Source organism: Dendropsophus ebraccatus, chromosome 7 (genome assembly GCF_027789765.1).
Source record: "Dendropsophus ebraccatus isolate aDenEbr1 chromosome 7, aDenEbr1.pat, whole genome shotgun sequence".
Taxonomy (NCBI): Eukaryota; Metazoa; Chordata; class Amphibia; order Anura; family Hylidae; genus Dendropsophus; species Dendropsophus ebraccatus.
Genome location: NC_091460.1, coordinates 25,937,283 through 25,963,364, shown reverse-complemented (window position 1 = coordinate 25,963,364; position 26,082 = coordinate 25,937,283). Strand labels below are relative to the sequence as shown.

The window sequence follows — 26,082 nt, the reverse complement described above, 5'->3', positions numbered from 1 at the left end:
AGAATACACCACTTCCTGCAGGGCATACAGCAGCTGATAAGTACCGGAAGACTCAAGATTTTTAAATAGAACTAATTTACAAGTCTCTGTCACCAATTGATTTAAAAGAATTTTGTTTGTGAACAATCCCTTTAAGTGTGCTATAAAACTATGGACGGACTAAGTCGTTTTATTATATGGACTATATAAACAGCATTCTTATTCACCTGGGATACATGGACACCGGTGTATATACACACCTTATTGCCTACATTACATGTTTCCTCATTCCTCAAACTTCAGCCGCAGTCACAGGTATTACAAGAGTCAAGATCGGTCAATGTCAATTTTAGTAAATTCACCTCTTGCCCAATAGTTTGTCTACATTCCTGATACAAAACTACAATCCCTATGATAAATGGATTGTGAGTGTCATGGAGTCACCACCCCCCACTTACCTGAATAGTACAGACCAAGCCTATCAGGACTCAACTGGATGGAACCAAGCGCAGGGTGTGACAGGTGCCAGATTCCTCAGTTATTCATGTGATGATAGAACAATGAGAGAGTTATGTCCGCTCACGTATATCAATAGTTCTATACAATCTGGCTTCATCTGACTCCATAAAGAACATAACTGGTTATTAATGATGGCTTCTATTGCAATGAAACCATGATTAATCCTAGGCGAGCCGAGGCCTAGGGTTGGAGTGCGGCCCTTTTATTGCATTGTAGTCTTTGGTGTTACCAGTGTACACACAGTACATGTCATCAATAGGAGCTATCAGGTTATATGTCAGAAATAGAAATAGGACTCCATCCAATGAGTTGTTTTATGTGCTGGAGCCATCATCTAACCTGAACCTAGGGGAGCTCTTGCCAGTCCATACATCTGACTATAGTAGACACATTCTGAGTGTGTCAGTGCTGTACGGAGGGTTACATGGATGTGAAACTAGATTCCATCTCAGTAGTGCAGGGCTAAGCATCTGACATGGTGTCTGTAGGCCAGGCAGCTGAGGGGGCCGATGGGCCTTGCATTACATGCAGACAGTAGGAGGAAAGGTAGACACTCTGCCCTGAGGAATAGATCACTTTCTTCCCCGCTGAACTAAGGGTCCTATTCCATGGGCCGATGGGGGCCCGATCAATAATGTAAGCGAGTGCCTATTACACGGCCCGATAATCGTTTAGCAAGGGCTGCACGGACATCGTTACCGATGCCCTTGTTTAAACACCATACTTTACCTAACCATGTTGCAGGTCTTCTCCTGCGCTTCTTCTTCCTCCCGGTCCCGCGCGCAGAAGCAGCTTCGGAGCGGCCTGACCGAGCGGCACCGCGGCGGCCAGTGATTGGCCAAATGGTCTGTCAGCTCAGACAGGCCGCTCTGAACCTGCTGCTGCTGCACGCGGGATCGGGAGGAAGAAGGAGCGCAGGAGAAGACCTGCAACATGGTTAGGTAAAGTATGGTGCTTGTGGAATCGTCGGTCTCCCGATGCGCGGTTGGTGCCCGACAATTATAGGTCCAAACCTATATCAATGATAGTTGTCATCGGCTTATCGTTGTGTTTATTACACTGAACGATAATCGTCCGCATAGGGCCGATTCGGCCCATTATCGTTCCGTGTAATAGTACCCTAAGTAATACAGTGATGTCATCATGCCACACACAGCAAAATCACTAGCCACAACCTGAGAAGTATCAGTCCACCCCTGTGCCCCATACCCAGCATGCATTGTTGTATACATACAGCCCATACGTAGGTGACTTGTTTCTGCTTGCCTTTCCATGGAGGACAAGTACCTGCCCTCTATCAGGGATCTAGATGGTCATGCTGGTAGAAAATATGGGATTACCAAATTCTATCTGCATGTCAGTCTCCTGAAGGAATATTTAAGTGGTTGTTATGTCTAACTCCTATTACTCTTAGTAGCTTTAACACATTTTACTATGTAATAAGCAGATCTGCATCGTAAAACATGAAGGAGGATCAATGCAAGTGCGTGTAAATAGTATCAGCAATCCCAGATAGCCCCTTTATGCAGGATTATAAAAACACAGATTCTTCCTTCCAAAAACAGCGCCATGTCTGTTCTCAGGTTGTATTTGGTATTACAATTTAGCTCCATTCACTTCATGGGACCTGAGCTGCAGTACCGCACACAAACTGAGATAAAGAGTGGCACTGTTTCTTAAAAAAAAAAACCTTTTTGTACAACCCAACTTCATATTATGATAAGTCTATAGGTGCTGCGGTACAATGAGCCTTTTTATTGAGTGTACCGTTATGTATAGGTTATGTTTTTAAAGAAGTATCCCAAGATATCAAACTTATTTTTCATCCATAGCACAGGTGATAACTACCTGGATGACTGCAGAACCCCCCATTGCATGCTTAGCTGCAGTGGCGGTCTTTGGCACCAAGCACCCCAAGCGACCGCTTGGGGCCCCCAACATCCAGGGGGGCCCCGCTCTTGTGCTCCAGACCACTGGACAGGGCCGCTGCCCCGCTCGCTGCTGCCATCTGAACTGTAACTATGTGCACTCGTAATGAGCGCTTATAGTTACATGCAGCAGCACTGACAGGGCGGGAGACATTGGCTCCCTTCCTGTCAGTCACTCTTGTGGCCGCAGGAAGGGTTTTCCCTGCGGTCACAAGTGGCAGCTTTGTCCTTGTGGTGTCGGCGCTCCAGTGACATCACTGGAGCATCAGCGCCAGGACAAGAGAAGTGCGGCCTCTTGTGATCGCAGGGAAAACCCTTCCTTCGGCCACAAGAGTGAAGAGAAGAGGAGACGCCCAGACCCAGGTGAGTATAAGTGTTTGTTTTATTGTGTTATATACTATATGGGAGGGGGAGCACACAGGGGTCTGTTTAACTGGGGGAGCCCACATAGGGGGTCTATATAAATGGGGGGAGCACACAGGGGGGCTATATAACAGGGGGAGCACACAGGGGGGCTATAGACTACTGGGGCTTCACAGAGGGGTCTATATATTACTGTGGGCAACACACAGGGGGTCTATATACTACTTGGGGCAGCAGAATGGGGTCTATATAAAACTTGGAGAGCACACAGGAGGTCTATATCCAAGTGGGGGAGCACACAGGGGGGCTATATACTACTGGGGGAGCACACAGGGGTCTATATACTACTGGTGGGGCACACAGGGGGTCTATATACTACTGGTGGAACATACAGGGGGTCTATATACTACTTGTGAGGCACACAGGTGGTCTATATAACTGGGGGAGCACAAAGGGGTCTGTATACTACTGGGGCAGCACACAAGGGGTCTATATAATACTGGTGGGGCACACAGGGGGTCTATATACTACTGGAGGAGCACACAGGGGTCTATATCCAAGTGGGGGAGCACATAGGAGGTCTATATCCAAGTGGGGGAGCATACAGGGGGGCTAAATACCCCTGAGGGAGCACACAGGGGGCCTATATACTAGTGGGGCAGCACACAGGGGGTCTATATACTTCTGGGGGAGCACACGGGGGGGCTATATATAACTGGGGGAACACACAGGGGTCTATATACTACTGGGGGAAGCAAACAAGGGGTATATACTACTGGGGGCAGGACACAAAGGGTATATACTATTGGGGACAGCACACAAGGAGTGTATATTACTGGCGGTAGCACACAAGGGGTGTATACTACTGGGGGCAACACACAGCGGTCTATTGTTTTGGAACGCGTGACGAGGGGGGGGGGACCCAGACATAACTTTGCTTGGGGCCCCAGAAATGCCAAGACCGCCCCTGCTTAGCTGCTGCTCCAAGATACCTGACTATAGCATGGGACAGAGACCCCAATGTCCATGATTGGCTTGGGCCCCATACATACTATGTATCCTGGGGTATAGATGAGAAGGTAATCACTGAGAGTAGCAAGTACATCGAGAACACCCCTAGTGCACAAGGCCATCTAGCCCCGCCCCTGAGGAACTCACTAAGTGTCTGCAGTGGAATAGCAGAGTGTGGAGCTGGCACAAAGTGTTGGAGACTGGCAAAAAGTATGGTGGGGTAAGAGGCCCTGTGGGCTCTGTATTGGCAGCCATGTTGGTTGTCACCCAGCTTCACCACAAGATGCTGTAACCAAGTAACGCTGAATGAATATACCATTTGACAGAAGACTCAAGGCTTTCAATTTACTGATGAGGTTTCGATTTTAGAGGGATGGACGTGAGCGAGTGATGGCGGCGAGCACGTTCTCCAGGGAGTGAGTGTCAGACAAGTTCAGCTGAATTCCTTCTGATGTCTAATTGAAATGTTGCAGATCTCTTCCATCGCCTGCAATGGTTCTCAATCTAAATAACAGGAACTTGTTACGCAGCATTGGGGAGAGATAAAAGGATGGCACACACAATTACGCACAGAATTAGCAGAGACGTGTTTGTCACCTGAGCAGAGAGTAGGATTAGGTGCAGCCTGACACTGAGTATATCTGTAGGATACATCACCACCCTATGGTCTCTAAGGGTCCGACCTCTGGGACGCCCACTGTTCATGAGAATTAGGGGGGAGTCTTTTGTCCCTGCTACGTGACCTGGGGATGCAGAGAGTCTGGCTCTGCTACATCTCTATGCTATCTGTGGGTGTGTTCGCTGTCACATCTTTACCCAAAGTTGCATAACAAGTTCTCGCTATCAGATTAAAAACACCCAAAAAACAATCAACAAGATCTGAAACATTTCAATTACGCATCAAAGGAATTCAGCTGAATTTGGCGCTGGAAGGCATCGCTCTCTCCCTCCCCCAATTTGTCACATCACTCTCTAACATCCACACCCCTCACATCTATCACATCACTACGTGCCCATCCTAAATGAGAAGGGAAAACCCTTTTCTTATGGCTCAATGGCTTTGGCTGTAGTCCTAGGTAAACTATGTAATGTGATTAGTGAAAAATTTCAAATTTAGCACAGCTACATCTGTGAAACTCATATCTGCTGCACCTGCTAACTTGGCACAGCTACATTTGACAATCACATCTCTAGCTATTACTATATCTCAGCAACATCAAATACAATCAAACCTACAAATTCAGCTCTGCTGCATCTACAGTGCCCTTCTCCATCTACAACCTTAGCTCTACTGCATCTACAACCTTAGCTTGGTATCCCACCACGCGTGTTGCTATTGGTTACACCCTTCGCAAAAGCCTGTACTTATTGTGAGTCAGTGGTGATGAAAGTAGTGATAAAGTTTTGCCACTAGGTGTTGTTATTACAGATGCATGTACACAGATGCTGCACGGCTGAAGTATGGAAGGAGTTATTGTTTATTTGTATCATCTCTCACTTTACTTCTTCTAAGGGTACAAACACACACAGCGTATACGCAGCAGATACGCAGCAGATTTGATGGTGCAGATTTGATGCTGTGTTCAGTTATTTAGATCTAATCTGCTGCGTATCTGCTGCGTATTTGCTGTGTATCGCAGCAGTAAATACGCAGCGTATATGCCGTGTGTGTTTGTACCCTAAAGCACTCTTCACCTACTCACAGCGCACCTTAGATATGCTGGGGAAGGAAGTCACATGAGTTGAGGAAGTGTAGGAAGTGTATGAGTCTTTTGTGTAGGACATCATAGGGGAAGGACGCTAGAAAGCTCTCTACAGTGGTCCGCTTGGGCCCTGACCCTCTGCCAGGTCCCCTACCTCCGAATACAGTCTTAGTCAGGTTCCTGTATAAGTAGGAAGCAAGACAAGACACAGCTAACAGTTTCTCCTCAGTTTACGCTACACAACACTATTCAGTATTAATCCCTTACAGGAGAGGACAAGTCAGAGATAACTTCAACCCACGTCATGGATTAGGAGAGTCACAGTGCAGGACAGTATCTACAAACAGTAGTACTCTAGGAACTGATCCGGATAGAGCAAAGTTGCTAAGAGCCTAGGAACTCTATCTCGCAGCGCTGTTGTCAGCAGTAAATCCTCAGCATTCTGCTCATCCCGGGAACACAGGTAGAGATGATCGAACAGGGCCGAGGTTCAGGTTCGTACGAACCTGAACCTCGGCCCTGTTCGATCATCTCTAGTAACAAAGTCTGGGGCCTTTTGTCACCCTCTAGGACGGGTCCCCCGACACTGGTAGGGCATCAGGTGGTGTGAAGACCCAAAGGTCAAAACACAGGCACAAGTGTTCTCTGCTTTTTCTAAGTATTATTCTACCTCATCCTCCAACATCCCGGCAGAGCACAGTGCTACTTGGGTTGGGACTCACATCATCCTCCTCTCTGATCCTCTGATTCTTTGTATCTCTCAACACGCTACTCAGTCAGCACGACTGTACTCTTCACTGTATCCCTATCACAGATCTGGTTGCTGTATTATCAAGTATACTACCGATTGTATTATCAAGTGTATTATCAAGTGCTTTCTCAAGAGAAACGTATCCTGTCAAGGCAAAACTGTATAACTTTCCAAGTACTTTCCAAGTAAAAACTAGATTATTTATGGTAAAGAGACTCTGTGACTCTTCACCCCACACCAACACAGTGTACACTATATCCTTGGGACATTTCCCCTTTCTGTGGGTGGCAGTACCGGTAGTCCAGGAGGGTCACTACAACACTCCGGCTCACCGTGATATCATCCCAAGGGACCCCGTAGCAGCCCAGCAGGACACTGTCCACAGGGGATCAAGGTACAACCGGTCCTCTATATCAAAAGCAGGTGTGCCACCATACCTGTGTGCCCAACTGGCACTGGCGTCATGACATAACATCCCTGGGCCCGGCTGTATCTCGGCCAACCACCACAGGAGTGGCGTCACACCTCAACACCGGCCGCATCTCCGACACAACACCCCGGGGGCATACCACATTAGCTCTGCTGCATCTACAACCTTAGCTCTACTGCATCCACAGCCTTAGCTCTACTGCATCTACAACAGGGGTGGACATATGACTTGTGCAGCCTATTCAGCTGCACAGGGGCCCAGGCCAATAGAGTCAGACTCAAAAGTTTCAGCTCAGCATGGCAGATGTCTGTAGTGGGCCTTCCGGGTGGCATCAGCACCCGGGAAGTGCGGGCACCCTGCTCCTGGAGGGCCCACTTAGTGAATGGATGCTGTGCTGGGCTGGCTCCTCTCTCCTCCTGCACGCTGCTGCTGCCAGCCCCTCCCCCTCCTGTACTCCACTGTCCGGCATACCTTGTGTGAGGAGGAGAGGACAGAGAGCGTGTGGAGAGGGGGGCTGGAGGGATCCTGCAGGGTTATGGCCGCCAGGGACGGAACTGGGAAGAGGAGCAGCAGCAGCTCTGACAGTGAGTGATTATTGTCAGTGTGTCTGTCAGGCTGCTGGAAGGTGTAAGATAGAGGGTGGTCTGTGTAAGAGAAAGCACAGAGCCCCCACCCCCTCTCTGGTGCTGTAAGTTTTATTGTAAGTTTATGCCTCTTAGCCAACATATGTGCCCCTCCCCCCTGCAGCATGGGTGTTTTTCTCTTTCATCTCCCCCTAAGCAGCCACATACAGTACATGTCTCCCACCTGTGCAGCCACATACAGTACATGTCTCCCACCTGTGCAGCCACATACAGTACATGTATCCCCACCTGTGCAGCCACATACAGTACATGTCTCCCACCTGTGCAGCCACATACAGTACATGTATCCCCACCTGTGCAGCCACATACAGTGCATGTATCCCACCTGTGCAGCCACATACAGTACATGTATCCCACCTGTGCAGCCACATACAGTACATGTCTTCCACCTGTGCAGCCACATACAGTGCATGTATCCCACCTGTGCAGCCACATACAGTACATGTCTTCCACCTGTGCAGCCACATACAGTGCATGTATCCCACCTGTGCAGCCACATACAGTACATGTATCCCACCCGTGCAGCCACATACAGTACATGTATCCCACCTGTGCAGCCACATACAGTACATGTATCCCACCTCTGCAGCCACATACAGTGCATGTATCCCACCTGTGCAGCCACATACAGTACATGTATCCCACCCGTGCAGCCACATACAGTACATGTATCCCACCTGTGCCCCAACATTGATTAAGGGCCCATTTGTTCTATCCCCTATTAGTGCTGTTCCACACTCTTAGCTATATACTCTCATCCCCCACCAGCATCCAGTGTACAATGCACCCAGGACCCTCCAAGTACAGAAGCTGCAAACACAAAAGCTCCCAGCATGCACTGCAGTCCACAGACCTCAGGATATGCTGGGATTTGAAGTGCCAATGAGCAGACAACTCAAGGGGTTGTACCCTCAGAAACTACAACTCCCAGCATTCTCTGAGAGCTTCATAAGTGTAAGGCATTCTGAGAGTTGTAGTTATTGTGGTCACAGATACATCAGTACAGGGTGGGACCAGGTCAGCATGTCGCATCTGGTAAGATCTTTATTTGGGTGCACCCCCCATTATCAGTTCTATTGGTGGCCACAGGTATCCCAGTCCCACACTGGGGCCTGCAGAGACTACAGTACAGTCCTTTAGTGGGCCCTGTGGGCATCTGTGCTGTAGGGGCCTCCCAAGAAACCAGGACACATGTACCGGATACCCGGGCGTACATATGTGTGTGCCTCTATGGCAGAAAGGTGGAGAAACGAATAGGTTATGGGGGCCCTAAGACCTTTTTTTGCACAGGGGCCCTCTGCAGTCTGTGTCCGCCCCTGATCTTCAACCTTAGCTCTGCTGCATCTACAACCTTAAGAGAAACAGATCGCTGATCTCAGGGAGACCAGCCAAACGACAACACTGCCGGCTGCTAGTGAAAGCGCTCAATGCAGTGAAGTCCTAGGTGCATTGCCCCCTGGGAAACATGAATATGCAAAAGAAGAGCCCGTGGAGCCTCATTGAAGAGTCTCAAAACACAGGACTAGCCAGATATCCCTCCGAGAAGGACCCAGCCGAGGGGCGGCTCCTGTAAGGAAACCACCAAAACCACCATAATAAGTGGCCCTATAAGTCAATGTAATGACAAGGAAAGAACCAAGGCCAGGTATCCATCCACATACAGCTGTTTCGGGGTGTTGCCCCTCATCAGTGTGGAGCAGGACTCTTTGATGAGCCTCCACGGGCTCTTCTTTTGCATCTACAACCTTAGCTCTGCTGCATCTACAACCTTAGCTCTGATGCCATTAACCCTTTTTTGCTTCATTTAACAAGCTCAGCACTGCTACATCTGACAAAGCAGTTACTGCATATGATAAACTCATTCCTGCTATATAGGACAAACTCAGCTCTACTGCATCAAGCAAATTCAGCTCTATTGTATATGACAAATTATGACAGGCTCATCCCAGCTGTTTCTAGCAACACTTCCTTTGCTCCATGTTACAACCCAAGCCCTGCTTTATTTGTCACATTTAGCTCTACCTCATGTGACAAACTCAGTGACGCTGCACCTGACAAATTCAGATGGATCTTCTATATGTGACAACCCTAGCCTCGCTTCATATAACAAACTTAACTCAGCTGCATCTGACAACCATAGCTCTGCTGCATGTAATAACCCTGGTCCTGCTTCACCTGACAAACTCCCCTCCCCTACATCTGTATACAGCTAGGTGACTGATGTACCATGTGCATAGTGATGGTTATGTGCTCTATGTACAGTACATCTGGTTTGGCGTCGGTGCTGAGCACTGATCCGAGGCTTGGCTGATCCGTATGTCACTCTATAAGGGCGGGTTCATACTACGGAATTCTCCGCGGAATTCCGTCAGCTGTCCGCCCGCACATCTGGGCGCCTTTCCGCCGGCCCCATAGACACCAATCTATGGGCCGGCGTATTCCGCTATACGCTGAAAGAAGTGTCATGTCACTTCTTTTAGCGGATCGCGGAATAGGCCGGCCCATAGAATGGTGTATATGGAGCCGGCGGAAAAGCGCGTGCCCGTGCGGGCGGACAGCTGACGGAATTCCGCGGACATTGTCCGCGAGAATTCCGTAGTGTGAACCCGCCCTAAGTGAGCGCAGCTCTGCAGCTCCTGATAAATCCCAGTGTGATGCCGGCCAGATGGCTCTGCTGTGCTGCTTAGCGCAACAAGTTTAGATTATTCCTATTAACCCAAAAGTTCTCAGGAATCAGGGCAATGTATAGTATGTGGGGGCCCCTGGGCAAAACTCCGGGGCCCTTCTAACCTACTTCTGTAGAAAAGAATGTCAACAAGTTAGACTATGTCTAAAAAAAAACATAAAAGCTAGTACTTACATAATACCGCCATATACTGCCCTGCCAATAGTACTATGCAAAGGTACAATGATATAAACAGTGTCAGTATAGAACAGCCTAAAGTAAAATGTGAAAATAACAGTAACAATGCCCGGACTATACTACATATACCACAGAGCCAAATAGTAGTACCATGCAGTGACAAAAGCAGCAGCAATATAATACATTATGGAAAAGTAACTATTCAAATAATAATACCGCCTTTAGCCATATAATGCCACCATACAGTGCCATCCAGCTTTATATAATGTAATACTGTATCAATTGGGACAACCTGTTTAGAGGGCATCTCTAGAGATTTTTTTTCCTTTCAAATTAACTGGTCTCAGAAAGTTATACAGATTTGTAATTTACTTTTATTACAAAATCTCAATTCTTCCAGTACTTATCAGCTGCTGTATGTCCTGCAGGAAGTGGTGTATTCTCTCCAGTCTCACACAGTGCTCTCTGCTGCCACCTCTGTCCATGTCAGGAACTGTCCAGAACAGGAGAGGTTTTAAATGCTGCTTCTCTGGACAGTTCCTGATATGGACAGAGGTGACAGCAGAGAGCACTGTGTCAGACTGGAAATAATACACCACTTCCTTCAGGACATACAGCAGCTGATAAGTACTGGAAGACTTGAGATTTTGTAATAAAAGTAAATTACAAATCTGTATAACTTTCTGCAAGGCAGAAAGGAAAACAGAAACAGCATCACAGAAAACCAGTGATCATTAGAGATAAGGGTGAAAGCCTTAATTTACCTTTCAGGCACAGTGTGGACCTTGTGGAGGAGGCAAGCATGGTCAGCTTTTCTGCACACAGCCCATGCTCTCTCCTGCACACAGCACTAGCTTAGCCTCAACCGGCTGCATTCGTTTTTTGTGTCTTTGCTACTAGAGACAGACTGGGCCTAACAACAGGGAGTTAACTGCAATGTCAGTGGAAGTGGGACCCCTAGTGGGTGAAACATTAGATACATTTTCAGTGGGTAAGAAGGCAACATTTTTAAGGACAATAAGTATAAAAAGAACCTGGCTATGTAATAGGTCACATATTCACTTAAAGGGGTAGTTCACAAAAGTTTTTTTTCAAATCAGCTGGTGCCAGAAAGTTCCAGACATTTGTCATTTACACGGCCGCGTCATCAGCGGCTCAGCCACGATTGGCTGAGCACAGTTATGCTCAGCCAATCGCGGCTGAGCATCTGATGACGCGGCAGAGGGAGGCCGGCACCGAAGATGACGTTGTGGCACAAGATGGCGGACGGGCGCGACACGGATTAGGTATGTATAATGCACCACACTTCCGGGTACACGTGCGGGGGTGGAAGGACACAGGGAAGGGGGCGATTCACAGACATAACATACACTACAAAGTTGTATAACTTTGTAATGTGTGTTATTCTGTGAATAATTTCTTAGCGCTGCACTACCCCTTTAAGCCTTCCAGGACTTATCAGCTGCTGTATGTCCTGCAGCAAGTGGTGTATTCTTTCCAGTCTCACACAGTGCTCTCTGCCACCACCTCTGTCCATGTCAGGAACTGCCCAGAGCAGCAGCAAATCCCCATAGAAAACCTCGCCTGCTCTCCAGACTGGAAAAAAAACACAACTTCCTGCAGGACATACAGCAGTTGATAAGTACTGGAAGGCTGCAGATTTTCTCAAGCGACCGCTATGGCAAACAACCTGAAATCGTTCTTCCAATCACACGGAAAGATGATCGTTACTTATGATCGTTCTTGCGGTCTTTTTGCCGTCGCTATTGCGTACGTTTCAGCTATGACTTCTTATTACAGCGAACGATTTGCGAATGATCAAACAATAAAATTAGTTCGAATTCTATCAAACAACAATTTCTCGTTGGTCGTTCAATCGGTGTCTGCTATTACACAAAACGATTATCATTTAAATCCGAAGGATCTAACGATTTTTTAAACGATTACCATCCCTTCTAATACGGCCCTTAGTCATCCAATATGGCTGGTACCACGAAATGCCAACAAGTTGCAGCCACAATTCTTGAAGTTTTCTTGTGTCCCATGTATAAACAATGATTATAGGATGAGTATCCGAGTTACCGAGTGGAGACTCCATCCATGACACAAGCTTAAAGTGTAACTGTCATTTCAGGGCCATTTTTCTGAAAACATTAAATATCAACAGTACAAGCGATTTTAAGAAACTCTGTAATAGGTTTTATGTACTAAAAGAGTTTCCTTCTGTAGTGAAAAAGCAATCTCCCAGCCTCCCCCCTCACATCAGAAGCTGCAGGATTTCTGTCTCCATTATGTGGCTATGGAGAGGGGAGGGGCTGAGAGTAGTGACTGAGCACGGAGCAGTCCTGCACAGCACAACACCCTGCAATCTTCTCTCAGTAAGTTCATAGATAAGCACTGACCTTTCTGACCCCAGAATCCTGCGTTTTAGGTGCCCAGAGAGTCTACAAACAGCTGACCTTCATGTCACCTCTTCCTGCTCCCTCATCTCCCTCAGCCCCTCCCCCCTTCATAGGCTTACAATGGAGAGAGCAAAGCCCGTCTTCACTGGCTTCTCTGTAATGAAGACGTTGTTTGCGATGTTTGCCTGATAATGCACAGATAAGAAGTCAAGGGGGGAGACTGGGAGATTGCTTCTTGAGTACAGAAGGAGGCTTTTTTGGCTGATGAAACCTATTACAGAGTTTCTTAAAATCGCTTATACTACTGATTTCTGCAATAAAAAAAAAATATGACAGTTACGCTTTAAGGGTCATGTTACATAAGGAGCAGCCAAGCTTCCCAGCCTGTGGCCTTGGTTTCTGAGACAATAACCACTAAGCAGGTTCCATCAGAGAGTGACAGACGTGAGGACCAAAACCTCTCGGATCTGTGACCTCACACCAGACTGGACGGGATGTAAGACAGAGCACCGAGGAGGATCAGCCAAGGTGAGCAATGCTTGTCCGGTGTCCTGTACTGTCCTGTGGATGGGACCTATGGAGCTCCCTAATAAACCTCATTCCTTATGCGTCAGGGCTGTACCAGAGAGACTATACATGAGTGACCCCAATTCTCCTTGTCACCACTGGTTATTGGACCGACCTTCATTCTCAATTATCCTCATGTTCCCGTAATAATTCACCAATTTAGATCTTAAATGAAAAATCTTTTCTGATCGGTAATAATCAGTTCCATTTGTTTCAGGTGCTCAGGAATCATCAGGCTCCTTTGTCTGTCCGGCACTCGGACAATGAGGGTTAATAACACCGTCCGCGGAGGCCGCAGTCCTGGAGATGTATAATTTCCTGTATATGAAGGTGGTGTCACATAATGAGCTCATTAAGATACATTGTATCATTATGGGGAATATTGTTACTCACCTCAGCCTGCTCCAGCACCGCTCTCCTGTTTGCCACCACCACCTTCCTACTCACAGCTGGATAGTACTCCAGCCCATTCTAATGCTCATTCTGAGAAATCCTGCAAGTAATCTTAAGGGAACTGAGCACTGTCACTTTAAAAAAAAAAAAAAAGTTTAAGTACCGTAAGTGAGTGTTTAGTGAGTATGTAGTGGGTTACGGCACCAATTTTGATGCGCACAGCCACACACTTCCCTCCTTACTAGTGATCGGTCAGAGTCTAGACACCCAGAGCACGAGCGATCAGAACTTTTGACAAGTCTCTACAACATGTCAAAAGTTTTTTTTTTTAAGTGACAGGTACACTTTGAGTCTAGTGTGTGATCTTACTCCCCTATGGGTGTTATTACACGGGCCGATGGGGGCCCGATAATAACTGTAAACGAGCGCCGATCTACTAGAACGGCGCTCGTTTATTGGGCCTATTCCACGGCCCAATTATCTTTTAACAAGGGCTGCATAGACATCGTTACCGATGTCCTTGCAGCCCTTGCTTAAACTTTATACATTACCTGTCCAGGCTGCAGGGCTCCTCTTGCGGTCTTCTTCTCCCCGGGTCCCGCACGCTCCAGCTTCAGAGCGGCCTGTCTGAGCTGACAGGCCGCTCAGCCAATCACTGGCCGTGGCGGTCCCGGCCTCTGATTGGCTGAGCGGTCTGTCAGTTCAGACAGGCTGCTCTGAAGCTGGAGCGTGCGGGACCTGGGGAGAAGCACAGAGCAAGAGGAGCCCTGCAGCCTGAATAGGTAATCTAAATCATCAGCTGCCGGCGGCACTCCGCTATTACATGGTTGGTGCCCGACAATTATAGGTTCAAACCAGAAACAGCACCTCTCCTGTCCTCAGATTGGGTGTGGTATTGCAGCTCTGCGTGGAGGTGATTTGTAATACCACACATATCCTGAGGTCAGGGGTGGTGCTGTTTAAAAAAAAAAAAGGTAGCTGTGCTTTTTCTAATGCTGGCTAACCCCTTGAGGTTATACTGAAGGATCTCACACAGCTTCAGTTACATAACATTGATAGATCAGATTACATGTTCAACATGACAGGTTTACTTAAAGCCGGTTACTATGTGACCTTAGCTCTGACCTCCGGATTCCGCCTATGTCACCTGTGGTTATAGTGTGACCTCTAAGTTTTCATCCCTAGCTTGGTCTTTGTCTTCTCCTCTAGCTCATCGTAACTTTGTCCACCCTCTCGGTGTCGACCCCTGGCTTCATTCTGTTACCACTGGTCTGTAAGTGTGACGGGAAAGACTTCATTCCCCTTTCTAGAGTAAGATTCCTTACACTCCAAACCAATCACAGAAGAGGCCAGGAGGACTGGTAGCCAACTGGTAGCCAACTCCCACTGCCATGTTGTCCTGATCACCTACACCTTTTGATGGTTTCTTCTGTTCCCGAGGATATGTGGGCTTATAATTTGTCTGACAATGATGGGCACGAAAAGGGTTACAAACACTATATGGCAAAAGTATCCACAAATTAACCAAAACCCTCACGTTGGCTTAGGAATATTGGGAGTTTGTTTTTCCATGGATGGTTTGACCTTTTCTGCTGTTTTGGTGTCTATAGAAATAAAGAGTCCTCCATAACATGGCCAAGCAGGGTCCATTCCATGTTGGTCTTATCCCGAATCTAACGGGGTGTGAAAACCTGCACAAGGACATGGCCGCCATAGGTGCCGCAATGTTAACGAACAAGGACATGAAAAAGTTCTCATGTACTAATGAAGATGGGGTCATCAAGACTTCTTATAGCAGGTGGTAAGAGATTCTATATCTACAGTTTCTGCTCAGAAGTTACGAGAGGCCTAGTACGCCATCTTGACGAGTTTAGGCCGATGTAAGATGTGGTTCTGAATTCTTAGGGTTATGTAGTATCCTTGGGATACCTCTATAATACACTCTTGAAGGAAATATTTTGTGATAATATCCATATCTTATGTATATGTAATATACAATAAACACAGCGTTAACTTTGCCATGGACTCCAGTAAAAGAAAATTCTGACATACAATATCTTAGACGATGTGGTCTTCTATTGAACTTCATCATTACCATGTTCCATTGGTTGATGAGTTGGTGGACCACTTCTATAGGATGTATATAGAGATACACAGATTCTTATTATTACGTAACCTTGTATATTGGGAAATTCCATGTAGGTAGGTCCAACGTGTGTACATTTAGGGTACTATTACACAGAACGATAATTGCCCGAATCGGCCCTATCCGGCTGACTAACGTTCCGTGTAAGAAACACAAAGATAAGCCGATGACAACGATCATCAGCTGATCGTTGATATAGGTTTGGACCTATAATTGTTGGGCACCGACCGCGCATCGCTACGTGTAATAGTGGTGCGCGGCCGGCGGCTGATGATTTACAAACTGCATACATTACCTATCCATGGTCCAGGGCTTCTCCTGTGCTCTGCTTCTCCCCAGGTCCCGTGCGCTCCAGCTTCAGAGCGACCGGTCTTAGCTGACAGGCCGCTCAGCCAATCACTGGCCAGTACCGCTGCGGGCAGTGATTGGCTGAGCGGTCTGTCAGCTAAGACAGGCCGCTCTGAAGCTGCAGCGTACGGGACCCGGGAAGAAGTGGACCGCAAGAGGAGCCCTGGACCATGGATAGGTAATGTATGCCGTTTAAAGCAAGGGCTGCAAGGACATCGGTAATGATGTCCCTGCAGCCCTTGTTAAATGATTATCGGGCCGTGTAACAGGCCCAGTAAACGAGCGCCGAACTAGCAGATCAGCGCTCGTTTACAGTTATCATCGGGCCCCCATCAGCCCGTGTAATACCACCCTTAGTCGCACTTTAGTGGCAGGAAAACTAGCAATGACCGCCTACACAGCCGCATTGTTCCCCTATCTGTCTGTCAGATACAAGAAAGAATAATTACCACTTACCTGCCGTCCATATCTTGTTACTCTCTGTCGAGTATTTATCTTGGTTACATCAGTGAAGGTCAAGTAATTGGAAGTGGTGTTAGATACTGTAACAGGAGACTTGTGTAACACGTCTAGAAGAGAGCACTTGTCTTGTGTTAAGGAGCTCAATAAAAGATGACCTTGGCATATGGCTGGCATCTATTCTCAGGTCCATCAAAGCCTTAGGTCTCCTGCCAAGTCCTAGTCCTCACCCACTCACAATGTGACTCAAGGAACATAAGTGGGAAGACTTTTTCCATCAACACCGAAGAGGACAAGGAGATGTTGGTCTGGAAGGTCATTAACATACGAGAAAGATCTCCTGACTATATCAAATGGCATCAACTACTTGTAATATGGTCCGGCCAAAGACAGATTGTGTCCACCATAACATCGTAACGTCCTTGTCTTTCCTCCATGTCCGCATTTATGTCTTGTCATTTCCTATTAATGACCTATTTGGCGAACATCTCTATATGTACAGAGAATCAATTACTTGTTATCATCAAGACTGGAGTCATGTCAGAATAAGAATATGACTGTGATGTGTCACTGTGATGTGCCCCAGCCATGACATCACTAGCCATTTACATAATCATTTCCTATATACATGTGACTCCACTGTAATCATTCTTTGACATCATCATCCAATCATACAGTAATCTTATTACACATACAGCACATTCCTTATGTAGACCAGCACTGCAGGGAAGTTATGTGATAGGAAGGGGGGGGGGGGGGTTATTGGGATCATGTATAAATGCTATACAGGACAGGCTATGGATGAATGACTAGCCCTCATTATCTATAATACTAAGCTGCCCTGTGCTCCCTCTATGACATCACCACCAATCACACAGCACTGTGCTCCCTCTATGACATCACCATCAATCACACAGCACTGTGCTCCCCCTATGACATCACCACCAATCACACAGCACTGTGCTCCCTTTATGACATCACCACCAGACAGCACTGTGCTCCCTTTATGACATCACCACCAGACAGCACTGTGCTCCCTCTATGACATCACCATTAATTACACAGCACTGTGCTCCCTCTATGACATCACCACCAATCACACAGCACTGTGCTCCCACTATGACATCACCACCAAACAGACAGCACTGTGCTCCCTCTATGACATCACCACCAGACAGCACTGTGCTCCCTCTATGACATCACCACCAATCACACAGCACTGTGCTCCCTCTATGACATCACCACCAATCACACAGCACTGTGCTCCCTCTATGACATCACCACCAATCACACAGCACTGTGCTCCCTCTATGACATCACCACCAATCACACAGCACTGTGCTCCCACTATGACATCACCACCAATCACACAGCACTGTGCTCCCTCTATGACATCACCACCAATCACACAGCACTGTGCTCCCTCTATGACATCACCACCAATCACACAGCACTGTGCTCCCTCTATGACATCACCACCAATCACACAGCACTGTGCTCCCTCTATGACATCACCACCAGTCACACAGCACTGTGCTCCCTCTATGACATCATCGTGACCTGCAATCATGTTACTTCAAAGAATCTACAGTACTTATCTCCAATACTAATGAAGATTGGTGACATTTTCTCCGAGAATTGTGCATTTACGGAACTGGTTAGACTGGAATCTCCTAAGTGTCACATTCATAAATCTATCCTTACATATATCCTGTAGCTGCGAATGCTTTCTTACTGGTGTGGGGTGAGGAGATATTAGTAAGGAGTCACAATGTTATGTAAGATTTTTTTTTTATATCACCAACAGTCCACAATAAGCTACTGATAGGTATATGCAGTAATACATACTAGCTTATGAGATTGATGCTTAGTCCAGGGGCGTAACTAGAAATGGCTGAGCCCCAGAGCAAACTTCTGATTGGGCCCCCCTCCCCACTGACCACAAACCCATCAAGTGTAGTCATAACCTTTAACTGCAAGTGCTTAACAGGAGACCTTAAAGTTAAAGGGACATTTGCAGCATCCTGAAGGCCTGCTCAGCCTGCTGTACATGAGGCCCAGTGTATTGCAGGAGTGGGACACCGGGCCCCCTGATGCAGAGGGCCCTGTAGCAGTTGCTATGATTGCTATGAAGGTAGTTATGCCCATGGCTTAGTCCATATGGGCCGGAGACACTCTTTGCTAGTGGCCTCCTGCTTTAACTAATAAAGGGAACCCATCTTCATATCACCCAGATGTCCTAGAAGGTGATGTGGAAAGGGAAAGTCCTACTCAATAAGACATGGCATCCATTTACCATATGGATCTGGTAGTCTTCATTACATTTCCGGAAAGTACCCCCCTGGTACCCCAAGGCGCAACGTACCAATAAGGGTACCCCAAGGATTATATCTGCAGGTCTACAAACCATTGGAGCAACATAGTACAGTGGTACCTTGGTTTAAGAGTAACTTCTATTAAGAGCGTTTTGGTTAAAGAGCTCACAGTTTTTCAAAATTGTGACTTGGTTCAAGAGCATTGCTTTGGTTTAAGAGCTCCCTGAACTGGGTGGGAGGGGGAGTGGGGGAGGGGCATGACCTGCATAGCAGGGTCTACAGCACTGTACTCTGACCTAGGAAGTCTCCTTCACCTTCCAAATCATAGCAGATTCAGTTCAGGCTGGGGCTTACATCAGGGGACAGGACTGTGGAGGTAATCTCTCCATAGCTGTAACTCCTCTCTCCCCGGACAGAGAGTGCTAATATACTGTGCCCACATCTGCCCTGCTCATTCCTTCATACTCCCTGCAGTCTCTGTCAGCCCTTGTGTTTCCCTTACTCTCCATTCCTGCTATGCTATGCCTGTACTTACACTCTGCTGCTATAATGTGACTTCACTCACACTCAGCTATACACACTGCTGTATAGAAAAGTTTCTGTCACTGTCCTCCTGCACAGCTCTGTGATTCTCACTTCCTGATTGGTCCATGCTGAACACAAACCCCCTTCCACTTTGCTGTCATGTGACCACACAGACCTCTGATGTACTACACTACTGCATTATTGGGATCTGCAGTTCACTCCTGTTTCTAAAAAAACTTCTGTTTTGTGTTTATGCACTTACTATACATTATACTCCACATGCTGGTTGCTATACTGTACGGTAATGTATAATATGACATGTTCAGCAATTTGTTTAATCTGTTTTACATGTTATTCAGAATAAAAAAAACATTGTTTTGGGGTGTGGAACCAATTGTCTGCATATCAGTGATTTCTTATGGGAAAATTTGCTTTGGTTTAAGAGTAGATTTGGATTACAAGCACAGTCCTGGAACATATTATGCTTGTAATCCAAGACACCAAAGTACATTGTGACTCTCCTCTATTCATTCAAGGATAGAAGTTTCTGCTTTGTTTTAGGCGGGTTGAGTCGGAATAGTAGACCCGATGGCACCATGTACCAACAATACGGTCGGAATTTCACTGGTTATGTCTGGTTATGGAACTGTGGCTCAGTACACAAGGTCCTCGTGTATGGTATGCAGCTACCAGCGTACATATATCAGCCAGCAGATCTGCAGACATTGTTATAGCAATTGTCAGCTATGTATGAATGTCATATGAGGCGATGAGTGACTGCAGCATATTGTGCGTGTCTCATTTACGAGAATCACGAGTCATGAGACTTAGAGGCTTAGAGGCACTGCCATCAGGTGTAGGGATAAGGGCTGCAGAATGTGATAGCCGGAAGATAGAGGTCACTTATCTCTCTGCCGATCCGTTCTCCATACATATTATATGTTAGTTATGTGTTATTATCAGATTGAGGAGGTGATGGATGACTGGGGGCCTGGCCATGAGTCATGTGGGCACTACCAGCAGATCTGTCACTTACACATCAGGATTCCTAGCATCCTCTGAGTATGGTGCAGAAGATCACAACCAACCAAAGTCCACCATTGTGAGCAGATCTCAGTGAGTTTTCTTTATGACCAAATGGGGGCCAAAAGATATAGCATGTGTTGGAGACCAAAATACACTAGGACTTATTGAGGCCAAATAACACTTGGTTTGTTGGAGGCCAAATTGCAGCAGAACTTATTGGGGGCTAAATGACAATAGGACTTATTGCCATCAAATGGCACTAGGATTTGTCGAGAATCAAATGGCACTAGGCGCTGTTGGGGGCCAAGAGACACTAAGAATTGTAGGAGGCCAAATTACCCAAGTGCTTGTTAGAGGCCAAATGAGAATAGCGCTTCTTGGAAGTCAAATGACACTAGGACTGGGGGATCAAATGACTAGAACTTAGGGATCAAATAACACTAGGACCTGTTGGAGACCAAGGGACACCAGGACTTGTTGAGGATAAAATGACTCTAGAACTTGGGGATCAAATAGCACCAGGACCTATTGGAGACCAAGGGACACCAGGACTTGTTGGGGATAAAATGACTCTAGAACTTGGGGATCAAATAGCACCAGGACCTATTGGAGACCAAGGGACACCAGGACTTGTTGGGGATAAAATGACTCTAGAACTTGGGGATCAAATAGCACCAGGACCTATTGGAGACCAAGGGACACCAGGACTTGTTGGGGATAAAATGACTCTAGAACTTGGGGATCAAATAGCACCAGGACCTGTTGGAGACCAAGGGACACCAGGACTTGTTGGGGATAAAATGACTCTAGAACTTGGGGATCAAATAGCACCAGGACCTATTGGAGACCAAGGGACACCAGGACTTGTTGGGGATAAAATGACTCTAGAACTTGGGGATCAAATAGCACCAGGACCTATTGGAGACCAAGGGACACCAGGACTTGTTGGGGATAAAATGACTCTAGAACTTGGGGATCAAATAGCACCAGGACCTGTTGGAGACCAAGGGACACCAGGACTTGTTGGAGGCCAAATGAAACTAATGGGGAGATTTATCAAGATTTAAATAAAGCCCTACCCTCTTCAGTTTGCTGGATTTACTAAGTGGTGCACGCCTCTTAGTAAAATCGGTGGGGCCTGTGCCTGCCGCATGGCGAGTGTAGTAATCTACCCCACCTCTGGAGCAGGTGTAGATTTCTGCCACGATTTCTGCCTGTTTGCAGGGGTAAATCATGATAAATTAGGTGAGGAGGAGGCCACGCCTCCTCTACGCTTGCCACACCCACTACACGCCCATCAGGTGAGCGGGGCCTACACCGCGGAAAAGGCTCTGATTTTTGCACAAAACCAAGTAGTCTCGCCAGGGGCGAAGTTAATAATTCAGCCTCTAGCACTTCTTGGATGTCAAATAATACTATGACTTGATGGAGTCCAAATCACATTAGGAATTGTTGGGGACCATAAGACACTAGAACTTGGAGACCAAACAGCCCCAGCACCTGTTGGAGGCCATGAGACACTAGGACTTGTAAGTGGCCAAACTGTAGTAGGACTTGTTGGAGGCCAAATAGGGCTTCTTGGACACTAGAACTTGGGAATCAAATGGCACCAAGACTTATTGGGGATTAAATAGCACTAGGACCTGTAGGAGGCCAAATGATACTAAAGGTTGTTGGGGATCAAATGACGCTGTGACTTGTTAGGGGCCAAATTGCTGGGTGCCAAGTGATACTAGGTGTTTTTGGAGGCTGAATGACACAAGGATTTGTTGGAGGCCACATGACATTAGGACCAGCAAATCAGCTCTCCATATATATAATATGTTAGTCATGGGTTATTATTAGATTGAGGAGGTGATGGATGACTGGAGGCCTGGCCTCAAGTCATGTGGGTGCAGTGCAGGCACTACCAGCAGATCTGTCACTTGCACATCAGACCCACACACAACCTTTGAACATGGTGCAAAACATTACATTATGACTACAATCTACCAAAGTCCACTAATGCCCCATTGTGAGCAGGTCACGTTGACTTTTGTTCATGGCCAAATGACCCTTATTCTTGTTGGAAGTCTAATGACATGTAGCCCGCGTTTGGCGGTCTTCCTAGGGTTCACAGGGATGTCCCCATTTAGGTAACGTAAACCTTGACCGGTTTTAGATGAATTAGCCAAGGAGCATGGGTGAGGGACGAAGACAGGACATAGGAGGTGGATGTGGTTGTTTAGGCTGTAACTGGAGATGAGGGCAACTGGAGATGCAGCCCTAGAGAGTCCTGGAAAACATGGACACAGCTTATGGCCTATATGAGGAAGTGAAAAATTCAGGCAGTTTTTGGGGGCTGTCTCTGTATAATACAGGCCCCAGCTGCCACAGAACCTCTTGACTTGATGTTCCTCTTGGGCTTCCCCCAAAAGTAATTGGGGTGTGAGGTGGTGGTGGCCCCAGTTCTGAATAATCAGGGTACACAATAGTTATTAGCAGTCATCAGTATAGGATCAGCAGTATTATATATAGCTGGGACAGATGAGGAGACGCAGCATCCCGTAGACTCAACACCACGCTCACAAGTCCCTGGCAGAAGATAAGGTAACGCTGAAAGGTTTTTGGGGCTGAAGATGACAATATTGTGACTATGATGGTGCGGGGATACGAGGAGAGGAATGCCGTCTAGACAACATGTGCTCTTATTTACCACCAGATGGAAGATGCAGAAGCTTCATGACAGCCTGACAGGAACAGATCCAATGTATGAGGAGGATAGCAATATACACAGGAGCCCGCAGGCTACTACTGGGGGCTCTGATCACTGCTTCAGCCTACAGTATAATACAGCCTAGAATATGGACACAACTCAAAAGCCATTTATTGTTCCCAGGCACATAGAGTATTAACATTTGTAGTCATTAATGATTTTATTTAGTTAAGTATTAAAACAATACATTAATAAATCCTCATCATTCTGCAGTCACACAGCTATAAGTATTCAGAGCCTTTACTGTGACCTTTAATATTTGTCTCTGACTCCCCCCATTCCTGTTGATCATCTTGGAAATGTTTTTTGCACCTTGGTTGGAGTCACCTGTGGTAAAGTCAGCTGATTGGACATGTTATGGGAAGACTCCGCCCCCTGTCCATATAAGGGTGACAATGTATATCAGAGAAAACACCAAACCATGAGGGGGAAAGAGCTGCCTGTAGAGCTCAGAGACAGGATTGTGTGAGGGCATAGGCCTGGAGAAGGGGACTGTTCCTTTAAGAAAACTGCCAGTAAACTTATTTAACTGTTTAAGCACTCTGTGCTCTATTATCCTTCACTACACTACAAGCGACACCAGGGACTATACCTATTATTAGGCGTGTGTTAAAACCTAGAGAGGGCTCATACCACTCCGAGCCCTGTGACAAAGGACGCAGCAGTATCGCAACATCAGCCCTAGCTGGTATGCTAGGCTGTATATTTATAATGGTATGCTAGGCTGTATATATATAATGGTATGCTAGGCTGTATATATATATATATATATATATATATAATGGTATGTTGGGCTGTATATATATATATATATATATATATAAAATGGTATGCTGGGCTATATATATATATATATATAATGGTATGCTGGGCTGTATATATATATATATATATATATAAATTTATATAATGGTGTGCTGGGCTGTATATATAATGGTGTGCTGGGCTGTATATACACTACAGTTCAAAAGTTTGGGGTCACATTGAAATGTCCCTATTTTTTAAGGAAAAGCACTGTACTTTTCAATGAAGATAACTTTAAACTAGTCCTAACTTTAAACAAATACACTCTATACATTGCTAATGTGGTAAATGACTATTCTAGCTGCAAATGTCTGGTTTTTGGTGCAATATCTACATAGGTGTATAGAGGCCCATTTCCAGCAACTATCACTCCAGTGTTCTAATGGTACAATGTGTTTGCTCATTGGCTCAGAAGGCTAATTGATGATTAGAAAACCCTTGTGCAATCATGTTCACACATCTGAAAACAGTCTAGCTCGTTACAGAAGCTACAAAACTGACCTTCCTTTGAGCAGATTGTGTTTCTGGAGCATCACATTTGTGGGGTCAATTAAACGCTCAAAATGGCCAGAAAAAGAGAACTTTCATCTGAAACTCGACAGTCTATTCTTGTTCTTAGAAATGAAGGCTATTCCATGCAAGAAATTGAAGATTTCCTACAATGGTGTGTACTACTCCCTTCAGAGGACAGCACAAACAGGCTCTAACCAGAGTAGAAAAAGAAGTGGGAGGCCGCGTTGCACAACTAAGCAAGAAGATAAGCACTTTAGAGTCTCTAGTTTAAGAAACAGACGCCTCACAGGCCCCCAACTGGCATCTTCATTACATAGTACCCGCAAAACACCAGTGTCATCATCTACAGTGAAGAGGCGGCTGCGGGATTTTGGGCTTCAGGGCAGAGTGGCAAAGAAAAAGCCATATCCGAGACTGGCCAATAAAAGAAAAAGATTAAGATGGGCAAAAGAACACAGACATTGGACAGAGGAAGACTGGAAAAAAGTGGACGGATGAATCCAAGTTTGAGGTGTTTGGATCACAAAGATGAACGTTTGTGAGACGCAGAACAAATGAAAAGATGCTGGAAGAATGCCTGACGCCATCTGTTAAGCATGGTGGAGGTAATGTGATGGTCTGGGGTTGCTTTGGTGCTGGTAAGGTGGGAGATTTGTACAGGGTAAAAGGGATTCTGAATAAGGAAGGCTATCACTCTGCACCGCCATGCCATACCCAGTGGACAGCGCTTGGTTGGAGCCAATTTCATCCTACAACAGGACAATGACCCTAAACACCTCCAAGTTGTGCAAGAACTATTTACAGCAGAAGCAGCAGCTGGTATTCTATCATAGGTAATGGAGTGGCCAGCGCAGTCACCAGATCACCACCCCATTGAGCTGTTGTGGGAGCAGCTTGACCGTATGGTACGCCACAAGTGCCCATCCAACCAATCCAACTTGTGGGAGCTGCTTCTAGAAGCGTGGGGTGCAATTTCTCCAGCTTACCTCAACAGATTAATAGCTAGAATGCCAAAGGTGTGCAATGCTGGAATTGCTGCAAAAGGAGGATTCTATGACGAAAGCAAAGTGTGATGTAAAAACAATGTTATTTCATATACAAATCATTATTTCTAACCTTGTCAATGTCTTGGCTCTATTTTCTATTCATTTCACAACGTATGGTGGTGAAGAAGTGTGACTTTTCATGGAAAACACAAAATTGTTTGGGTGACCCCAAACTTTTGAACGGTAGTGTATAAAATGGTATGCTGGGCTGTATATATATGATGGTATGCTGGGCTGTATGTATATAATGGCATGCTGGTCTGTGTGTATGTATAATGGCTTGCTGGGCTGTATATATATATATATATATATATATATATATATATATATACATACACTCACCGGCCACTTTATTAGGTACACCTGTCCAACTGCACGTTACCACTTAATTTCTAATCAGCCAATCACATGGCGGCAACTCAGTGCATTTAGGCATGTAGACATGGTCAAGACAATCTCCTGCAGTTCAAACCGAGCATCAGTATGGGGAAGAAAGGTGATTTGAGTGCTTTTGAACGTGGCATGGTTGTTGGTGCCAGAAGGGCTGGTCTGAGTATTTCAGAAACTGCTGATCTACTGGGATTTTCACGCA

The 26,082-nt window shown here is 46.3% G+C and overlaps 1 protein-coding gene across 1 annotated transcript in view; it reads right to left on the bottom strand.

Moving 5' to 3' along the window:
- LOC138796690 (kyphoscoliosis peptidase-like) overlaps nucleotides 1-16,572 on the bottom strand; it is a 117,555-nt gene extending 100,983 nt beyond the window's left edge. Inside the window, exon 1 of the mRNA XM_069976324.1 lies at nucleotides 16,504-16,572. The gene's annotated coding sequence lies outside the window, so the exon portion shown is untranslated. The remainder of the gene's footprint in view (nucleotides 1-16,503) is intronic.
- Nucleotides 16,573-26,082: the final 9,510 nt, after the last annotated feature.